Genomic DNA, 16,955 nt, shown 5'->3' on the forward strand with positions numbered 1-16,955 from the left:
CCCCGAAGTCCTCATTCCTGACCCTTTATGCCATATTGCCCACCCTTGGCCCCATGAGCTACCTTTCATTCATTCATGCATTTACCCATTCAGCATCCGTTAAACACCTACTCTGTATCAGAGGCCAGGAGTAGATCTCAGAAAGTTTCACAGAGAAGATATTTGAGGTCGATCTTAAAAGAGAATAAGGGGTTTGCTGGGGAGGCAAGATGAGGGAGGAAAAAGGGAGCATTTTTCTGGGCAGAGAAACAACATCTACAAAGTCAATGGGACATAAAACTTATGACATACTTAGGAGCTCTGTGAGTAACTCAGTATACTTAGAGCATAAGGGACATCTATTTTCTCTATGTTGGAGGTGATGTTGAAAAGTGAGCAGAAGACAAATAATGGAGGACTGAATATGCTGTGCTAAGGGTTTGGATTTTATCCAACAGGCTACAGGAAGCCATTGAAAGCTTTTAGGCAGAAGATTAAAAACCAGATTTGCATTTAGAAAAATCACAGTGGCAGTAACAAGAAGGATGGCTTGGAGAGGAAGACGACTAATAGGAGGGGGACTTGTCAGGACACTATTGCAATATTCCAGATGAAAGAGAGGCCTGAGTCAAAGCAGTGACAATGGGGAGGCATAGAAACGGGCACATGAGTCAGGTATTTAGAAGGTAAGTGACAAGACTTGTAACTTATCAAATGAGGGAGATAAAGAAGGTTTCTGACTCCATTGATTGGTTGGATGAGACTGCTGTTTATTAGAACAGGGAACAGAGGAGAAATCAGGCTTGAGGGAAAAATAATGACACACATTTTGGACATGTTGACTGCAAAACGGTCTCTTTCAAGTTTTGTTAGGTAAATGGCACCTGAAAGAAAGGTGAACACCTTCCAAGTAGCTTAATGAGAAATGGCATGATTCTGTACAATTAATAAAATCAAAGATTAAGTTAATACCAACTACTTCATTTCTTACAAAGAAGTCTGTTGTACTTATAACTCTTCATTAATTTAAAAAACAATTTTAGAAACCAAAGCTTTTATAAAACTGGGATGCATACAATAGAAAAAAAATACATTGTCATGACCTTATAAGTTATTCTTGTAGAGCTTTTTAGCTGAGTTGCATGAAATAAGTTGGCCAGCTCTTCACTCTTCACTATAAAACCTTTTTTCCAGAGACTTAGAGCCAACTCAATTAGCTATGCTGATGGAAAGAAGAATAGCACAAGTAATTGAAAACCACAGAGGATTCAAAGCCATGGGCAACTCCCAGGAAAAAATGTGGCCTCATGTAGCTCTTTGGAACCCTGGGTTGACCTCACTGGCAGATACAAGTGGTCAGGCAGTGACCTTCGTGGAAAGTTTCTGTTCTAGAAAGTCTACATTTATGAGTAGGCAGTAGGAGAAAACAGTAGGAGGAAATAATAACATAATACAAATGAAGCGTAAAATTAAGATTAAAAACCTGTGCATTGTTATAGCAGCTATTGATGGGGATTGGATTATTTGAGAGAGCAAAGTGTGAAAAGTGAAATATAGTAGTGAATAAGTAACTAAACAAAACAGAGACAGATCTATAGATTGCTTTATTTAGTTACAAATAGACAGTCTTATGTTTTCACATAGCCTGAAAGAGTTCTAAAGATATCTGCAACAAGAAAGAACAATGATTTATTTGTATGTAATTCAGACCGCAAATCTAAATGTTATACCTGATTTCTTTTTCCCTCACACCCCACATTCTATATCAGTATGTCCTGATAGTTCTTAACCTCTAAAATATATCATGAATCTACCCACTTCTCCCCATCTTCTGTCACCTCCTTAGTACAGGCTACTGTCACCTCTTGCTTGGACTACTGCAGTAGCTTCCTGACTAGTCTCCTTGCCTCTCCTTTTACCCCACTCCACAAACTATTCTCCACCTGGCAGGCAGAGGACTCTTTGAAAAGTTTTAACCAGATTATGTAATTCCCTTGCTTAAAACCCTCCACTGCCTTCTCACTGGATTTAGAAAAAAAATCCAAATTCATTAAAATGGCTTTAAAAAACCCTCCTACACTTTCTGGTCTCTACCTACTTCTCCCACCTTATTTTTCATCACCCTTCCTCATTTGCTAAATAATAGCCATACCTGGATGCTTTCTGTTCCTCAAATAAGCCAAGCTCTCCCCACCCACAGGGCCTTTGCACTTGCCGTTCTCTCTGCCTGAAACCCTTTTCCCTCACATCATCATATGACTGACTCACCCACTCTTTTTCTTTCTTTTAAAATGTTTTACTGTCACTGTGAAATGAGTAGCAAAGTATTGTTTCTCAGGCATTCATGATCTGATTCTTGTCTTTATTTAATTCACATATAATAAAATTCACCTATTATAAAGTGTACAATTTCATGGTGTGTATTATATTCAGAGTTGTGAAACCATCACCACTATCTAATTTCACACTTTTCTTCACCCCAGAAAGAAACCTTAAATCCTTTAGCTATTACCCCTCACTACTCATCTCCTCTCCAGCCCTTAGCAACCATAAATGTACTGTTCCCATAAATTTGCCTATTCTGGACATTTCATATAAATGGAATCATACAATATGGGGCCTTTTGTGACTGGCTTATTTCAATTAGCATAATGGTTTCAAAGTTCATCCATGTTAAATCAGTACTTCCTTCCCTTTTACAGTCAAATAATATTCCATTGTATGAATATACCACATCTTGTTTATCCATTCATCAGTTGATGAACACTGAGTTGTTTCTATTTTTTTGGCTATATGAATAATGCTGCTATGAACATTCATGTACAAGTTTTTATATGGACATAGCTTTTCATTTCTTTTGGGTATATATGTAGGAGTTACATTGGTGAGTCATGATAATGCTTAACATTTTGCTGACAGACTCATTCTTATTCAAGACGCTGCTCAAAGATTACCACCTCTGAGAAGCCTTCCCTGACCACTCCATCTAAAATAATCCCCCGCCCCTACCCTCACTCTCCATCGCCTTACCCCATTTTGTTTTCTACATAGCACTTGCCCCTATCTAAAATAATATTGTTTATTTTATCAGTTTACTTAATTACCATCTCTCTCTGCCCATAGAACATCAACTCCACAAGGACAGAACCTTGTTGGTCTTGCTCACTGCTAGACCCTCAGCACCTAGGACAATGAGCAGCACAGTGATGACTCAGTAAATATTTATTGACTATGTGAATGAATCTATGGCAGAAATGTTAGTTCTTTTTTTTTCCCACCACAGGGCCTATTTACAAATCTACTAATGACTGTTTTAGTGCTTTTCTATTCTCTTAATTGTTCTTTGAGAAAAGTAAAAACTAGCCCATTTAAATTACAGGAAGAAGTGGCTGTTGCAAAGAATTGTGTAGGACATTTGACTTACGTTTGCACTTCCCACCCAATCCTCTCACCTCCACCCCAGGAGCTGCAAATTGCAACCAAAGCCATATGCCTTTAGTGACCACTCCCTAAGATTACAATAGATGGGGGTGTTAAAGGAAAGAAAACTTTACTGAGTAAAATGAGACGTGAGATTTCTCCCTTTGCAGAGCTGTGAATTGAGGGTTTCACCTTTGAAAAATGAGGTACTCTTCAAAATGCCTGGACTTCCAATCTTTAGATTAAAAAATATTTTTTCCCCTGGCAATATTCACATTTCTAACCTGGAAATCTTTCTAAGAAGAGCAGTATCAGTTTGTTATATCTTTACCAGGGAATGACAGAGAAGTTGTGTGATAACCTGGTTTTGACCCTGATAAACAGTTACTTGCATAAAATATTGGTACAAGTGTTGAGAAGAAGGGGAAGGGGGTAATCTCAGGAATTATTTTCTCTTCTTAGCTGGAAAATGAGATCAAAATTTGCATGCAAAGTGTTTCCTTAACTTGTTTGCTTCAATTTGCCTTCATGTACCCCTATTTGAGAGTAGAGGCTTTAAAAAAAATCTAGATGCAGAACTGAATAGGTGTGATAACTCATTAACTTTTCAGAAGAAATCAGAGTTGTCTGTGTAACACTTTTTTTTTTTTTTTGAGACAGAGTCTCACTGTGTTGCCCAGGCTAGAGTGAGTGCCGTGGCATCAGCCTAGCTCACAGCAACCTCAAACTCCTGGGCTCAAGCGATCCTCCTGCCTCAGCCTCCCGAGTAGCTGGGACTACAGGCATGCGCCACCATGCCTGGCTAATTTTTTTCTATATATATTTTAGTTGTCCATATAATTTCTTTCTATTTTTAGTAGAGACGGGGTCTCGCTCTTGCTCAGGCTGGTCTCGAACTCCTGAGCTCAAACAATCCACCCGCCTCGGCCTCCCAGAGTGCTAGGATTACAGGTGTGAGCCACCGTGCCCGGCCATTATCCTTATCTTATAAATGAGGAATTTGACACCCTGAGAAACTAAGGAGTTTGTACAAGTTTACACAGCTACTAAGTGGCAAAACCTGAATTCAAAAACCAGTTGTCAGTACAGAGTTTCTCTTTCCGATGATGAAAAAGTTCTGGAAATGGAATGAATAACAGTGATGATTATGCAATATTTTGAATATACTTAATGCCACTGAATTATATACTCAAAAATGGTTAAAATGGTAAATTTTATGTTACATATACTGTATTCCCCCTCCCCTCTACACACTAAAACCCAGTTGTCAGACACTGGGACTTTTACCATTGTGTTATATATATGACCTCCCAATGAACATTAATCAAGTGTCTATTGTTCAGAAGTCCCTCCAATGTCATAGAACATGGACTAGATTTGCAGTCAAAAGACCTCTGCTCAAATACCACATCTGCTTTTTACTAATTGTGTTATCAGGGAGTGGCTAAGACTTGTCTCATTTTTCTCAGGCTAAAAGGGGAACCATGTCCCACATAAGCTCCTCTTCAAGGTTTCACACCAATTGCAGACACACGGGTCCCCATTATGTTGCTGGCTGACCTTGGGGAGAAAGGGCCCAGGCAGCTTTGAGTTCTGACAAGTAGGACAAGTGAGCTCAAGGCCAGTTTATCCATTTTTCATTACTCCTTTCACCAAAGTGAAATGTAGCAGCTACTGGGTGGGGACTTCTAAAAGGAAGTGAGACAGCTACTGATAATAGGGGAATTTGAGGAGGGCCCCCCTTGGAAAGGGGAAGGAAGATGAGCTCATATTGAGATAAACCATGTTCAGGGGGTTCAAACTTGATAAAGCCTGTATTTTCACATGCCATGAAAAAGAAATCCGTACTACAAACAACCCTAGTAGCTACTTTTCCTGGAAAAGTGATCACTCTTTTACCCAAGGTTCTTTGGGGAAAAAAAGCTGAAGGTCCCTATTAGCTTCTTTGGTCCCTCTATGACTTGGTACTCAATGGAGAGAAGTACTCAATAATAGCCGAGTCTCCAAACATATTGTGGCATTATAAGAGAATAAGAAATATGAGGAAATCCACTTCCTTCCCATTTTCCAGATCACACCTCCTCCTGCCTCAATTTCCCTAAAGCTGTCACTAGACTTTCTCGGGAATGGAGACATATAACAGCGGATGCTGCCCTCTGCTGGAAGACTTGGCTTCTACAAGACCTTTTGCGTGTTAACGGTTTGAAGCTCATCACATGTGTTTCTGATAAAAACATTTCAGGGGGCCAGGCTGCCCACCCGAGTATGTTTATCTTGAGAGGAAATCTTGCAGAACACCTTGCAGGACAAATCCTCCACCACCTCTACACAGGACTGAGAGTGCCTCGTACAGCCGAGAGAGGTACAGAAAGCCCGTCATTTTCCTCTTCCCGGCACTCTTAACTAGGCTCAGTCTGTACAGAGAAATATAAGCATGGAGCAAGCTTGCTGGGGCAGTGACTGCCTGTGTTATCACTTTCTCTCCTTCAGCTTCACTTCAGGTGTCTCATTTCCACTCCCCTTGGTTCTCTGAGCCCCAGTTGGCTCAGCACATTGGCTCCTGATGTGCCCCTCTGTCTCCTCCTGCTGCCATGCCCTGCTGTAGCCATGTCCCTCCATCTGGATCTCAGCAAGCTCCCTCAAATGTCATTCTGTTAGTGTCCTGGCACCCCCACACCCTCACCTTCTGCCCATACCCGTTGGACTTTGCTGACCAGATCCCCAAGGCTGGGGATGCTGGAGACCACCTAGTAGCCACTCAGAAACGATACTTATACTCCACACCCTGTGCATCAGTGACAGGCAAGAAAGCTGTGAAACTATTCTCACGATCATCTTCACCTGGCCTCTCACCACCATTGGTGCTGCCGCTAGACTCAGATTGCTCAGATGCAATTATAGCTGGAAATATTGGGTTCTAGGGGTCTGACTGAATGCTGTATAAATCACACTCTTTGTCCCTTAGCTGGGACCCCTTTTGCAAACCAGAATATGTTGGAATTATGCTGGAATGATGTGGACTACGCTGGACTTTTTCAGATTCCCGAACTGCCTTAAGAAACATTCCATGGCTCCATTTGCCAGGATATAACCAAACCCGCAGGAAACTGGGTTCCTTTTGCTAGTGAAATGAACTGGCAGCCCAGTTCTTCAGTCTCAAGGGGATCAATGAGCAATTAATTTCCTAGATCAGCTGAGCCCGGGAGCCTCTGGGAGCACATGGATTTTACCTGAAGCTGAAGTCTTGCCCACATCTCTTGGCCACCATATCAGACTCTCCCATGGAACCCAAGAAAAGGCAGAATTTACACAGTTGGATGCCCCCTGGTGACCACGGGAAGCAATAACAGCAGGCAGGACTCAAGCTTCTAGGTATGGCAACCAGGCCCACAGGGTTTGTGCCCCGTACAAGGTTGAGGGGCTGTGGGACTGAAGCTCACCCTGTGCTCTCCTCACCAAGCACTGTGCCCCACACAGGGCTATACCCAACTGGAGGTTGACCTCTTTTTCTAATTTGTCTGCCACGAGGGGCCATTTTTTTTTTCTAATTCTATTTTACAAATTTTTGTAGCTTGAGATTTCTAATTTCTAAAGGTATCCTAAAGGCTACCACCAGCCCTTTATGATAGGCTGTGCAGTTGACATGCACCCAAACTTTGGGGGCACCATCCCCATTTCTGAAAAATCATGTGTCCTATAAGAATAGCTCAGGGTGTGTGTGCGTGCAGAATTGACCTAATTCTAGAAAATCCTGTGGACTGAGAACTTCATAGCTACCCATCCAGCTAGAGTTTCTGTTATCTCTACCTCCAAAATACATCCTAAATTCATTCACATCTCTCCATCTTCACTCACTTCTGATCCAAGCTGGCAGAATTTCTTGCTACAATGTTAGCAATAAAGGGAGAAATACTGGTTTACCACAATGGTCTCCTAACTGATCTCCCTGCTCCCACTCTTGTCCCTTCGCACAGCAACAGAATGATTTGCTAACATATAAATAAGTTCATGTGACTCCCTTCCAATGGCTTCCCAATGGGCTTAGAATAAAATCCAACTCCTTCCATGGGTTAGTAGGTCCTGAACCATCTGGCCTCTGCTTAGCTGATCTACTTGTCTCTTACCATTCTCCTGCTCATCCACCAAGCTCCAGCAACATGGGTATTTTGTTTTAATTAAAATTTTTATTAAGATATTTGCAGATTCATGCGCAGTTGGAAAAAACAACAAAGAGAAATCCCCATACATTTTGCCCAGTTTTCCCCAATGGTAACATTTTGGAAAACCATAATATCACAGTCAGAATATTGACATTGATACAATCCACTGATATTATTTAGATTTCCCCAGTTTTACTTATATTCATATGTGTCTATGTGTATTTAGTTCTACACAATTTTACCACCTGTGGTGGTTCATGTATCTGCCACCACAGTCAAGATACTGAACAGTATCATCAGGAGATCCCTCCTATAGCCCTTTTCTAACCATATTCATTGCCCTCCTCCCACCACCTCTTTAACCCAAGGCAACCAGTAATTTGTTCTCCATTTCTATAATTTTGTCATTTCACAAATGTTATATAGATGGAATCATACGGTATGTAACTTTGGGGATTGGCCTTTTTCATTCAGCATAATTTTCTGGAGATTCATCCAGACCCTTGCGTGTGTCCATTGTTTGTTCCTTTTTGTTGCTGAGTTGTATTATATGGCATGGATGTGCCTCGGTTTAACCATTCACCCATTGGGGGCCATTTGTGATATTCATGTACAGTTCTTATATAAACATAAGTTTTCATTTCTCTGGGATAAATGCCCGAGTGCAGTTGCTAGACCATGTGGTAAGCACGTGTTTAATTTTTAAAGAAACTGCCAAACTGTTTTTCAGAGTGACTACACCATCTTACATTCCCTTGAGCAATGTATGAATGATTCAGTTTCTCCATGTCTTCACCAGTATTTGGTGTTGCCGCTATTTTTTATTTTGGCAATTCTGATAGGTATGTCATGATATCTCACTGTGGTGGTAATTTGCATTTCTCTGATCTGATGGTTAACAATGTTGAATATCTTTTCAGGTGTTTCTTCCCCGTCTGTGTATTCTCGAACTCCTGGCCTGGAGCAATCCTCCCACTTCCGTCTCCTGAGTCGCTGGAATTACAGGCATGAGCCACTGTGCCCGGTGCCCATCTGTATATTCTCTTCAGTGAAATGTCTGCATATTATCTTGCCCATTTTCTAACTGGATTTATTTAATGTTGAGTTTTGAGAGTTCTTTATATTTTATGTTAATAGATATGTGTACTTTGTCAGATATGCAGCTTGTACATATTTTGTCCCAATCTGTAGTTTGTTTTTTATTTTCATATGGGCTTTCAAATAGCAAAAGTTATAAAATTTTTGATAAAGCCTAAGTTATCCATTTTCATTTTATAGACCATTCATTTGGGGCTAAGTCTGAAAACTCTTTCCTTTAACCCTAGACCCCAGAGATTTTCTCCCATGTTTTTTTCTAAAAGTTTTATAGTTTGACATTTCATGTTTATGTCTGTGATCCATCCTGACTTAGTTTTTGTATAAGGTGTGAGACTTAGATTGAGGATGATTTTTTTTTTTTGAGACGGTGTCTCACTCTGTTGCCCAGGCTAGAGTGCCATGGCATCAGCCTAGCTCACAGCAACCTCAAACTCCTGGGCTCAAGCAATCCTCCTGCCTCACCCTCCCGAGTAGCTGGGATGACAGGCATGTGCCACCATGCCCGGCTAGTTTTTCTATTTTTAGTAAGAGATGGCTAATTTTTTTCTATATATATTTTTAGCTGTCCAGAACATTTCTTTCTATTTTTAGTAGAGACGAGGTCTCGCTCTTGCTCAGGCTCGTCTAGAACTCCTGAGCTCAAACCATCCTCCCGCCTCAGCCTCCTAGAGTGCTAGGATTACAGGCATGAGCCACTGTGCCTGGCTTGAGGATTTTTTTTAGTCATTGGATGTCCAGTTGCTCTAGTACTATTTGTTAAAGGTGTTATCCTTCCTTCATTCAATTGCTTTTGTACCTTTGTCAAAATCAGTTGGGCATATTTTTGTGATCCTATTTCTGGGTTCTCTATTCTGTTCCATTGATCTCTATTCTGATCCAGTGATTCATATATTTCTCACTCCACCAATACCACACTATCTTAATTACTATAATTATACCAGGAGTGTGAGTCCTTTCACTTTGTTCTTCTTCATCAAGATTGTTTTAGCTGTTTTAGGGCCTGTGCCTTTCCATATAAATTTTAGAATAAGCTTGTCTATGTTTATAAAAAAAAAACGTTGCTGGGATTTTGATAGGGATTTCATTAAATCTATAGATCAATTTAGGGAGAATTGATGTCTTTACTATGTTGAACCTTCCATTTTATGAACATGGTATGTCTCTGCATTGATTTAGATCTTTAATTTCTCTTATCACTATTTTGTAATTTTCAGCATATAGATCATGTACATGCAGCATATGGATCATGTACATGTTTTGTTATGTATATACCTAAGTATTTCATTTTCTTTGGAGTGATTGTAAATGATATTTGTTTCTAATTTTAGTTTCTTGTTCATTGTTGGTATATAGAAATGTTGTTGATTTTTGTATGTTGATCTTGTATCCTGCAACCTTACTGAACTCACTTTTTAGTTCTAGAGTTTTTTTTGTGTCGAGGGGAAGATTTCTTGGTATTTTCTACATAAAAAATTATGTCATTTGAAAATAGAAATAAAACTACTTCTTTTCCAATTTGTGTGCCTTTTAATATCTGTTTCCTACCTTATTGCAGTGGCTACAATTTCTAGTATCACGTTAAATAAGAGTAGTGAGAGAGGACATCCTCACATTGTTCCTGATCTTAGGGGGAAAACATTCCATCTTTCACTGTTAAGTATAATGTTAGCTGTATGTCTTCTGTAGATGATCTTTGTCAAGTTGAGGTAATTTCTCTCCATTCCCAACTTGCTGAGAGTTTTTATTATGAATCAGTGTTGGATTTTATTAAATGCTTTTTCTGTAGCAATCAATATGATCATATAATTTTTTGTCTTTAGCCTATTGATATCATGGAGTACATTGATTAGTTTTTGAATGGTAAACCCCTCCCCTTTGCATACTTGGAATAAATCCCACTTGGATATGGTGTATAATTCTTTTTATACATTCTTAAATTTGATTCACTATTTTTTTGAAGATTTTTATGTCTAAGTTCATTAAAGATTTTGGTCTGTAGTTTTCTTTTTTTGTACTATCTTTGTCTATTTTTTGTACTGTCTTTGTAGTATATTATGATACATATGAAGAAAGTAAATACCCTATAGAATATTTACATGATATTGTAAAAGAAAGTTTTTTCTATCAGAGTAATACTGGCTTCATTAAATGAATTGGAAAGTATTCTCTGCTATTTTGTTTTCTGGAAGATATTATATAAAGTTAGTATTAATTCTCCCTTAAATGTTTGGTAGAATTCTCTAGTAGAACTATCTGGGCCTGAAGAATTTTTTCAAGAGCTTTCTAAGTATAAATTTAATCTGAATAGAACTATTCAAATTCTTTATTGCATCTTGGTGGAGTTTTGATAGTTTGTGTGTTTTGAGGAATTGGTCCATTCCTTCTAGATTGTCAAATTGATGAGAGTAAAGTTGTTCAAACTATTCCCACATTATCTTTTGAATAACTGCAGGATCTGCAGTAATAGCCCTTATTTCATTTCTGATATTAGTGATTTGTTTCTTCTTTTTTTTTTTTGCCAGATTTGCTAGATGTTTATCAATTTTATTGAATTTTTCTAAGGAATCTACTTTTTGTTTCATTGATTTTTATCTATTATTTTCCTGTTTTCAATTTAATTGATTTGTGTTCTTATCTTTATTATCTTTTTCCTTATGTTTGCTTTGGGTTTATTTTGCTCTCCCTTTTCTAGTTTCTTGATGTAGGAATTTATATTATGGATTTGAGACCTTTCCTCATCTCTAATGTAAGCATTTTGTGCCGTAAATTTCTCTTCAGCACTGCATTACCTGCATCCCACAGATTTTGATATGTTGTGGTTTTGTTTCCACTCAGTTCTGTGTATTTATTTCCTGTGAGATTTCCTCTTTGCCCTGTGAATTACTTAGAAGTGTTTTCTTTAATTTCTACATGTTTAGAGATTTTCCTATTGTCTTCCTGTCATGGATTTATATTTTGATTCCATTATTATGATCGAACACACTGTATCTAATTTCCATTCTTTTCAATTTGTTGAAGTTTATTTTATAACCCAGGATATGATTTGTGTTGGTGAATATTCCGTGGGTCCTTAAAAAATGCATACTCTACTATTGTTGGGGTGGGTGTTTGTTCTGTATAGGTGAATTTGATACTGTTGGTTGATTTTGTTGTTCAGCTCTTCTCCATATGTTTGATGATTTTATGTCTATTAGATCTATCAGTTGCTGAGAGAGGGTGTTAAAGTTCCCAACTATAATTGTGGACTTACGCATTTCTCCTTTCAGTGCTGTCAGCTTTTGCCTTATATATATTGAGATTCAGTTGTTTGGTTTGTACACATTATGATGTTTTCTTTTCCTGACACATTGATCCTATTATATTGATGTAATGTCCCCCATTGTCTCTAGTAGTTGCTTTTTGTTCAGAAGTCCACTCTATCTGATATTGATATAGCAACTCCTGTTGTTGTTTTTTATTAATGTCTACACAATATATGTTTGTTTCCCTCCTTTTACTTTCAACTTACTTATGTTGTTGAATTTGAAATTATTTTCTTATAATCAGTATATAGTTGGGTCATATTTTTTAATCTACTCTGCCAGTCTTTGTCTTTTTCTTTTTCTTTTTTTTAAGAGACAAGTATCTTACTCTGTCACCCAGGCTAGAGTGCAGTGGTGAGATCATAGCTCACTATAGCCTCAAATTCCTGGGCTCAAGTGAAGTGATCCTTCTGCCTCAGTCTCCCAAATAGCTAGAACCACAGGCCCATGCCACAATGCCCGGCTAGTTTTTTAATTTTTTTGTAGAGCTGAGTTCTTGCTATGTTGCCTAGGCTGGTCTCAAACTCCTGGCCTCAAGTGATCTGCCCACCTTGGCCTCCCAAAGTGCTGGGATTACAGGCATGAGCCACCACGCCCAGCCTCTATATTTTAATTAGTATATTTAGACATTTTACATTTAAGGTAATAACTGATGTGGTAGGGCATAAGTCTGCAATATTATTATTTGTTTTCTATCTGTTTCCTCTGGCTCTCATTTCTCTGTTTATCTATTCCTACCTTTCTGGTGGTTACTTGAATATTTTTTAGGAATCCATCTTGATTTATTTCTAGTGTTTTTTTAGTGTATCTCTTCATATGGTTTTTATAGTGGTTTATTTGAGTATACATCTATACAATATAGATGTGTGATTACTAGTATCAGTCTAATGGTATACAGTCCACTGGCACCAACACTTTAAAACTTCAACTGAAGTGTGGAAACCTCACTTCTTTCTACTTAAGTTCCTTCATCTTTCCTAATTTTAATTATCATTGCCCTTAGTATCAGATGGTATTATAATTTTTGCTTTAATGATCAAACATGAGTTATAAAACTCATGAGGAAAATGATAATGTGTTGTATGTACCCGTATTTATGCTGTCTGTTGTTTATTCTTTTTCCTGATGTACCAAGATTCCTTCCTTTAACATTTCCTTTATGTTTAAAGAACTTCCTCTAGCTATTATTGGAGTAGGCCTGCTAGTGACAAATTCTTTTAGTTTTCCTTCATCTGACATTGGTTTCTTTTCCTTTCATTCCTGAAGGATATTGTCACCAGATATAGAATTAGCAGTTGACAGTTCTTTTCTCTCAACATTTTCAAGTTGGACCATTTTATTCTTGCCTCCATGATTTCAGGTGGGAAGTCTGGTGTAATTTGAATTGGTTTTTTCCTGTGAGTAATTCATTGTTTTTCTCTGGATGCTTTCAAGATTTCTTTTTTGTCTTTAGTTTTAAAAGTTTAATTATGATGTGTCTTGGAATGAATTTATTTGAATTTATCCTATTAAGGGATTGCTCAACTTCTTGAATCTGTAGGTTTGTGTCTTTCACCAAATTAGGGAATTTTTCTGCCATTATTTCTCCAAATACTCTTTCAGCCCCACTCTCTTTCTTTTCTCCTTGTGATCCTCTGATAACAGGAAAATTAGATCTTTTGTTATTGTCTCACAAGTCCCTGAGACTTGCTTACTTTTTTCAGTTGACGTTCTTTCTCTCTGTTATTCAGATTAGGAAAATTCCACTAATCTGTCTTCAAGTTTACTGATTCTGCCAACTCTACTATTGAGTCTATCCAGCAAATTTTTCTCTTCTGCTATTTACTTTTTAGTTCTATAATTCCCATTTGATTCTTTTTGGACCTTCTATTAATTTGCTGCAGTTTTCAATTTTTTTCATTTGTTTTCAGAGAATTGCATTGCTGATTAACTTTTTGCTGGCTGCTTTAAAATGTTCGTCAGATAATTCTAACATCTGATTAATCTCAGGGTTTGTGTCAATCAGTTGTTTTTTTCTAATTCCAGTTGTGGTTTTCATGGGTTTTGGTATGATAGATGCTTTCCATTGTATCCTGTACATTTTGTCTACTATGTTAAGGAGACTCTGGGTTCTATGTAAATCTTTTAATTTATAAGGTAGTCACATTGTATAGGTTTAGCACACAGGTCCTAGGTTACTTTTGTGGGCTGTGATTCCAATGGTAGTTTAATTTTCAGGGTCTATGAGTATCATATTGGTCTGCTTGGTGCCACTGGGGTTCCTACTGGTCCCTGATGTTGCTGTCTGAGGGGGAGAAGCATTTCCCCATGCTGGCTGCAAGGTGCCTTTTGGTGGGATAGGAGATATGGTAGGAGGTACCTCTACCAGTGTCTATAGCTACTTAGTATCTCTGGGAGGGGCAGGAGAGTCTCAGGCCCATAGTGACAGAGAGGCTTCCTGGAACAAGCCACTTACTGTGGCTACATTTCTTTTGTCTGTTCTACCTGCCTGATTCAGCATCTCTCAGCAAAAGAGGAGTCTTAGGCCCACCCAGCAGGGAAGGAGAATGCTTCCCCAACTGATTTTTCTCAGGGCTCCTGATCGATTTCACTTACTACTGGTATCTGGCTCACCTACTACCATCAGAGGGACTCCCATTCTATATAAGGAAGAAATAGGCTTAACTAGGCTGCCTTCTGATGCTCAGACAGAAGTCAGAAAATGGCATGTCTGGATGGCCTTTCTCTGTTGGGTGAAGAGATGCAAGATGCCCTGCTGTTGTGCTATTATACTTCTCCAAGGGTCACAAAAAAGTTTGACTTCTTACCACCATTCAGAATTCCTCTTGGTTGTCTCTTGTGCCATTTTCAGGGTTTATTGTTGTCTTGAGCAGGGAAAAATGGATTTCCTTGACCTTGTCCAGATAAGAAGTCTCCCAAGCCTTTTTTGTTGTTCTTGTTGCAAGACAAACTTGTTCTGGCCATAGGGATATTTCATTTGATGTTCTCTTTGCCTGGAATGCTCTTCCTTGAGATCTTTGAATGTTTACCTTTCGATCTCTGTTTAAATGCCATCTCAGTAGCCTTCTATTATACCACCACACCCACTCCACTCAATCACTATCACCTTTTCCTGTTTTATTTTCTTTGTGGTGCTTAACAGATTATGAAATGACTTATTTGTCAGTTTTTTTGGAGTACAGATTCAACATAGATTTAATTAAAAATGGAGTGTATCCTACATAAGGATTTTATAAATTAGCAATCTTATACCTATCTAGGTACTATAGAAAATGCACGGACCTTCCACAGCTCATAGAGGAAAGAGTGTGTAGACAATTTTGATAAGGAGTTGAGGAACAATTCAAAAATAGATTACAAAGACAGAAGAGTCAGGAGGCAGAAAATGCTTCAAGAGGCACAGTCCTCAGAAATTGTTCTGGAATGCTGTTTCACTTGTATCAATGTCACGTTCCTGGTTCAATTTCTTAAACTCCGCCTCTTGGAAGAAGATGTGCTCAAGGATATGTTTGGGATCTTCTTGGTCCTTTGTAGTTTACTGGTTACTCCAAGAATGTCACCACACTTCCTGATATAGAATTCCAGATCTTCTTCAGTACACTTATTGGTAATCTGAGCAAGCTGTACCTTCTCAGAAGAGAATGTGTCATCTGAGTCAATAGCTCCAGAGGAGGAGGTGGTAATTCCCTGGAACTAAGTGGGAAAACTGCAGGTTGAAAGGCTGGCAGTGGTGTCTCAAACTGAGGTTGGATGAGCTGGAGTAGTTCATGTTTCACGTTTAGCTGCTTGTGAGCCTTGATGATCTTGAGGAGGGAGGTGATATCCAGCTGGTAAATGGACAGGTCAAAGAGGGTGGTAAAGTCCCTTGAGTTCTCCTTGCCCTCCTGGAGACACACTTGAAGGTGCTCTGACAGGGTGGCTGTGTCGAGCAGCATCGTGTAGTCCGAAATCTCAGGATCCTCAGCATCATTCTGGTTTAGTTGGATATCTTCTGTCATGAACCACTGGAAAACAACATCCATGATTTTGCTGTTTTCTTCTTTATCCAAATATTGGTCAGTGAACGTGTGCCATGAGCCAAGCACTGCCAGCTTCCCACTTTGGCTCTTTGAGTGACAGAAAGCCAGAATGGTTCTGTTAAGTAGGAAGCAGACAGAGCCTGTAGACAGAATAGCCACTGCTGGTTTCATGACACTCAATGTGTTACCAAAAGGATAGACAAAGGTGAGAGCCTGGGCATTGTTGCCTCTGCTTTCCTCATCAATGATTCCAGGCATGGCCTTTCCTGCAGCTCGGCTAATTTCCCTGTTCAAGACTCCATTGGAAACTAGAATTTCTTTAGGATGGAAATACTTGTAATACACATTTCTAACAACAGCATCATTATTAACCATGATTGCGTATTCTTCTAGTAAATAGTTGATATTGGTATCAGATCTGTATTCTCCACCTTCTCTTAGCATCACAGGGATATCACCACCGCTGTCAAGGTACTTCTTCAGGACTTCAAACTCAGCTGTAGTAAATTTTTCCCTTGGCCCAGTTGTAATCCACAGTTTCACTCCAATTAGCTTCTCAGATGTGATTTCATCTTTTAAGCTCTGAATCTTCTAATTACTCTGAAGTTTTTTTCTGCATGGATTTATAGCCTTTTTTGGTGGTAAAAAGCTCCTTTTTGTACGCATTACATAGAATCGTGCTATGAAGCTCTTCCTCCATGGTTACCTGAGGCCCAGTGGCCACCATCTTCACCTGACGCCACCCAGCATCCTGCTGCCAGGTATCCAAGGCTACTTTCTATTTGTCAGTTTGATTGTTCATTTTCTGTCTCTACCATCTCAAAACTAAGCTCTGAGAGGAGATTCCTGTCTGTCATGTTCATTGGTATGTCTTTCAGTGCTTAGAGAACAGTATCTGCTACAGAATAGGCCCTCAGTACATGTTTGTTAAATGAATGTATTCATCCAGCTCCAGATAAACCGGCCAAGGTGATCTG

General features: G+C 38.9%; 1 pseudogene; it reads right to left on the reverse strand.

Moving 5' to 3' along the window:
- Positions 1-15,365: 15,365 nt before the first annotated feature.
- On the reverse strand, positions 15,366-16,678 carry LOC123628080 (annotated as a pseudogene).
- Between the last annotated feature and the right edge of the window lie 277 nt (positions 16,679-16,955).

The sequence above is a fragment of the Lemur catta genome, chromosome X (assembly GCF_020740605.2).
Source record: "Lemur catta isolate mLemCat1 chromosome X, mLemCat1.pri, whole genome shotgun sequence".
NCBI classification, from domain to species: Eukaryota; Metazoa; Chordata; class Mammalia; order Primates; family Lemuridae; genus Lemur; species Lemur catta.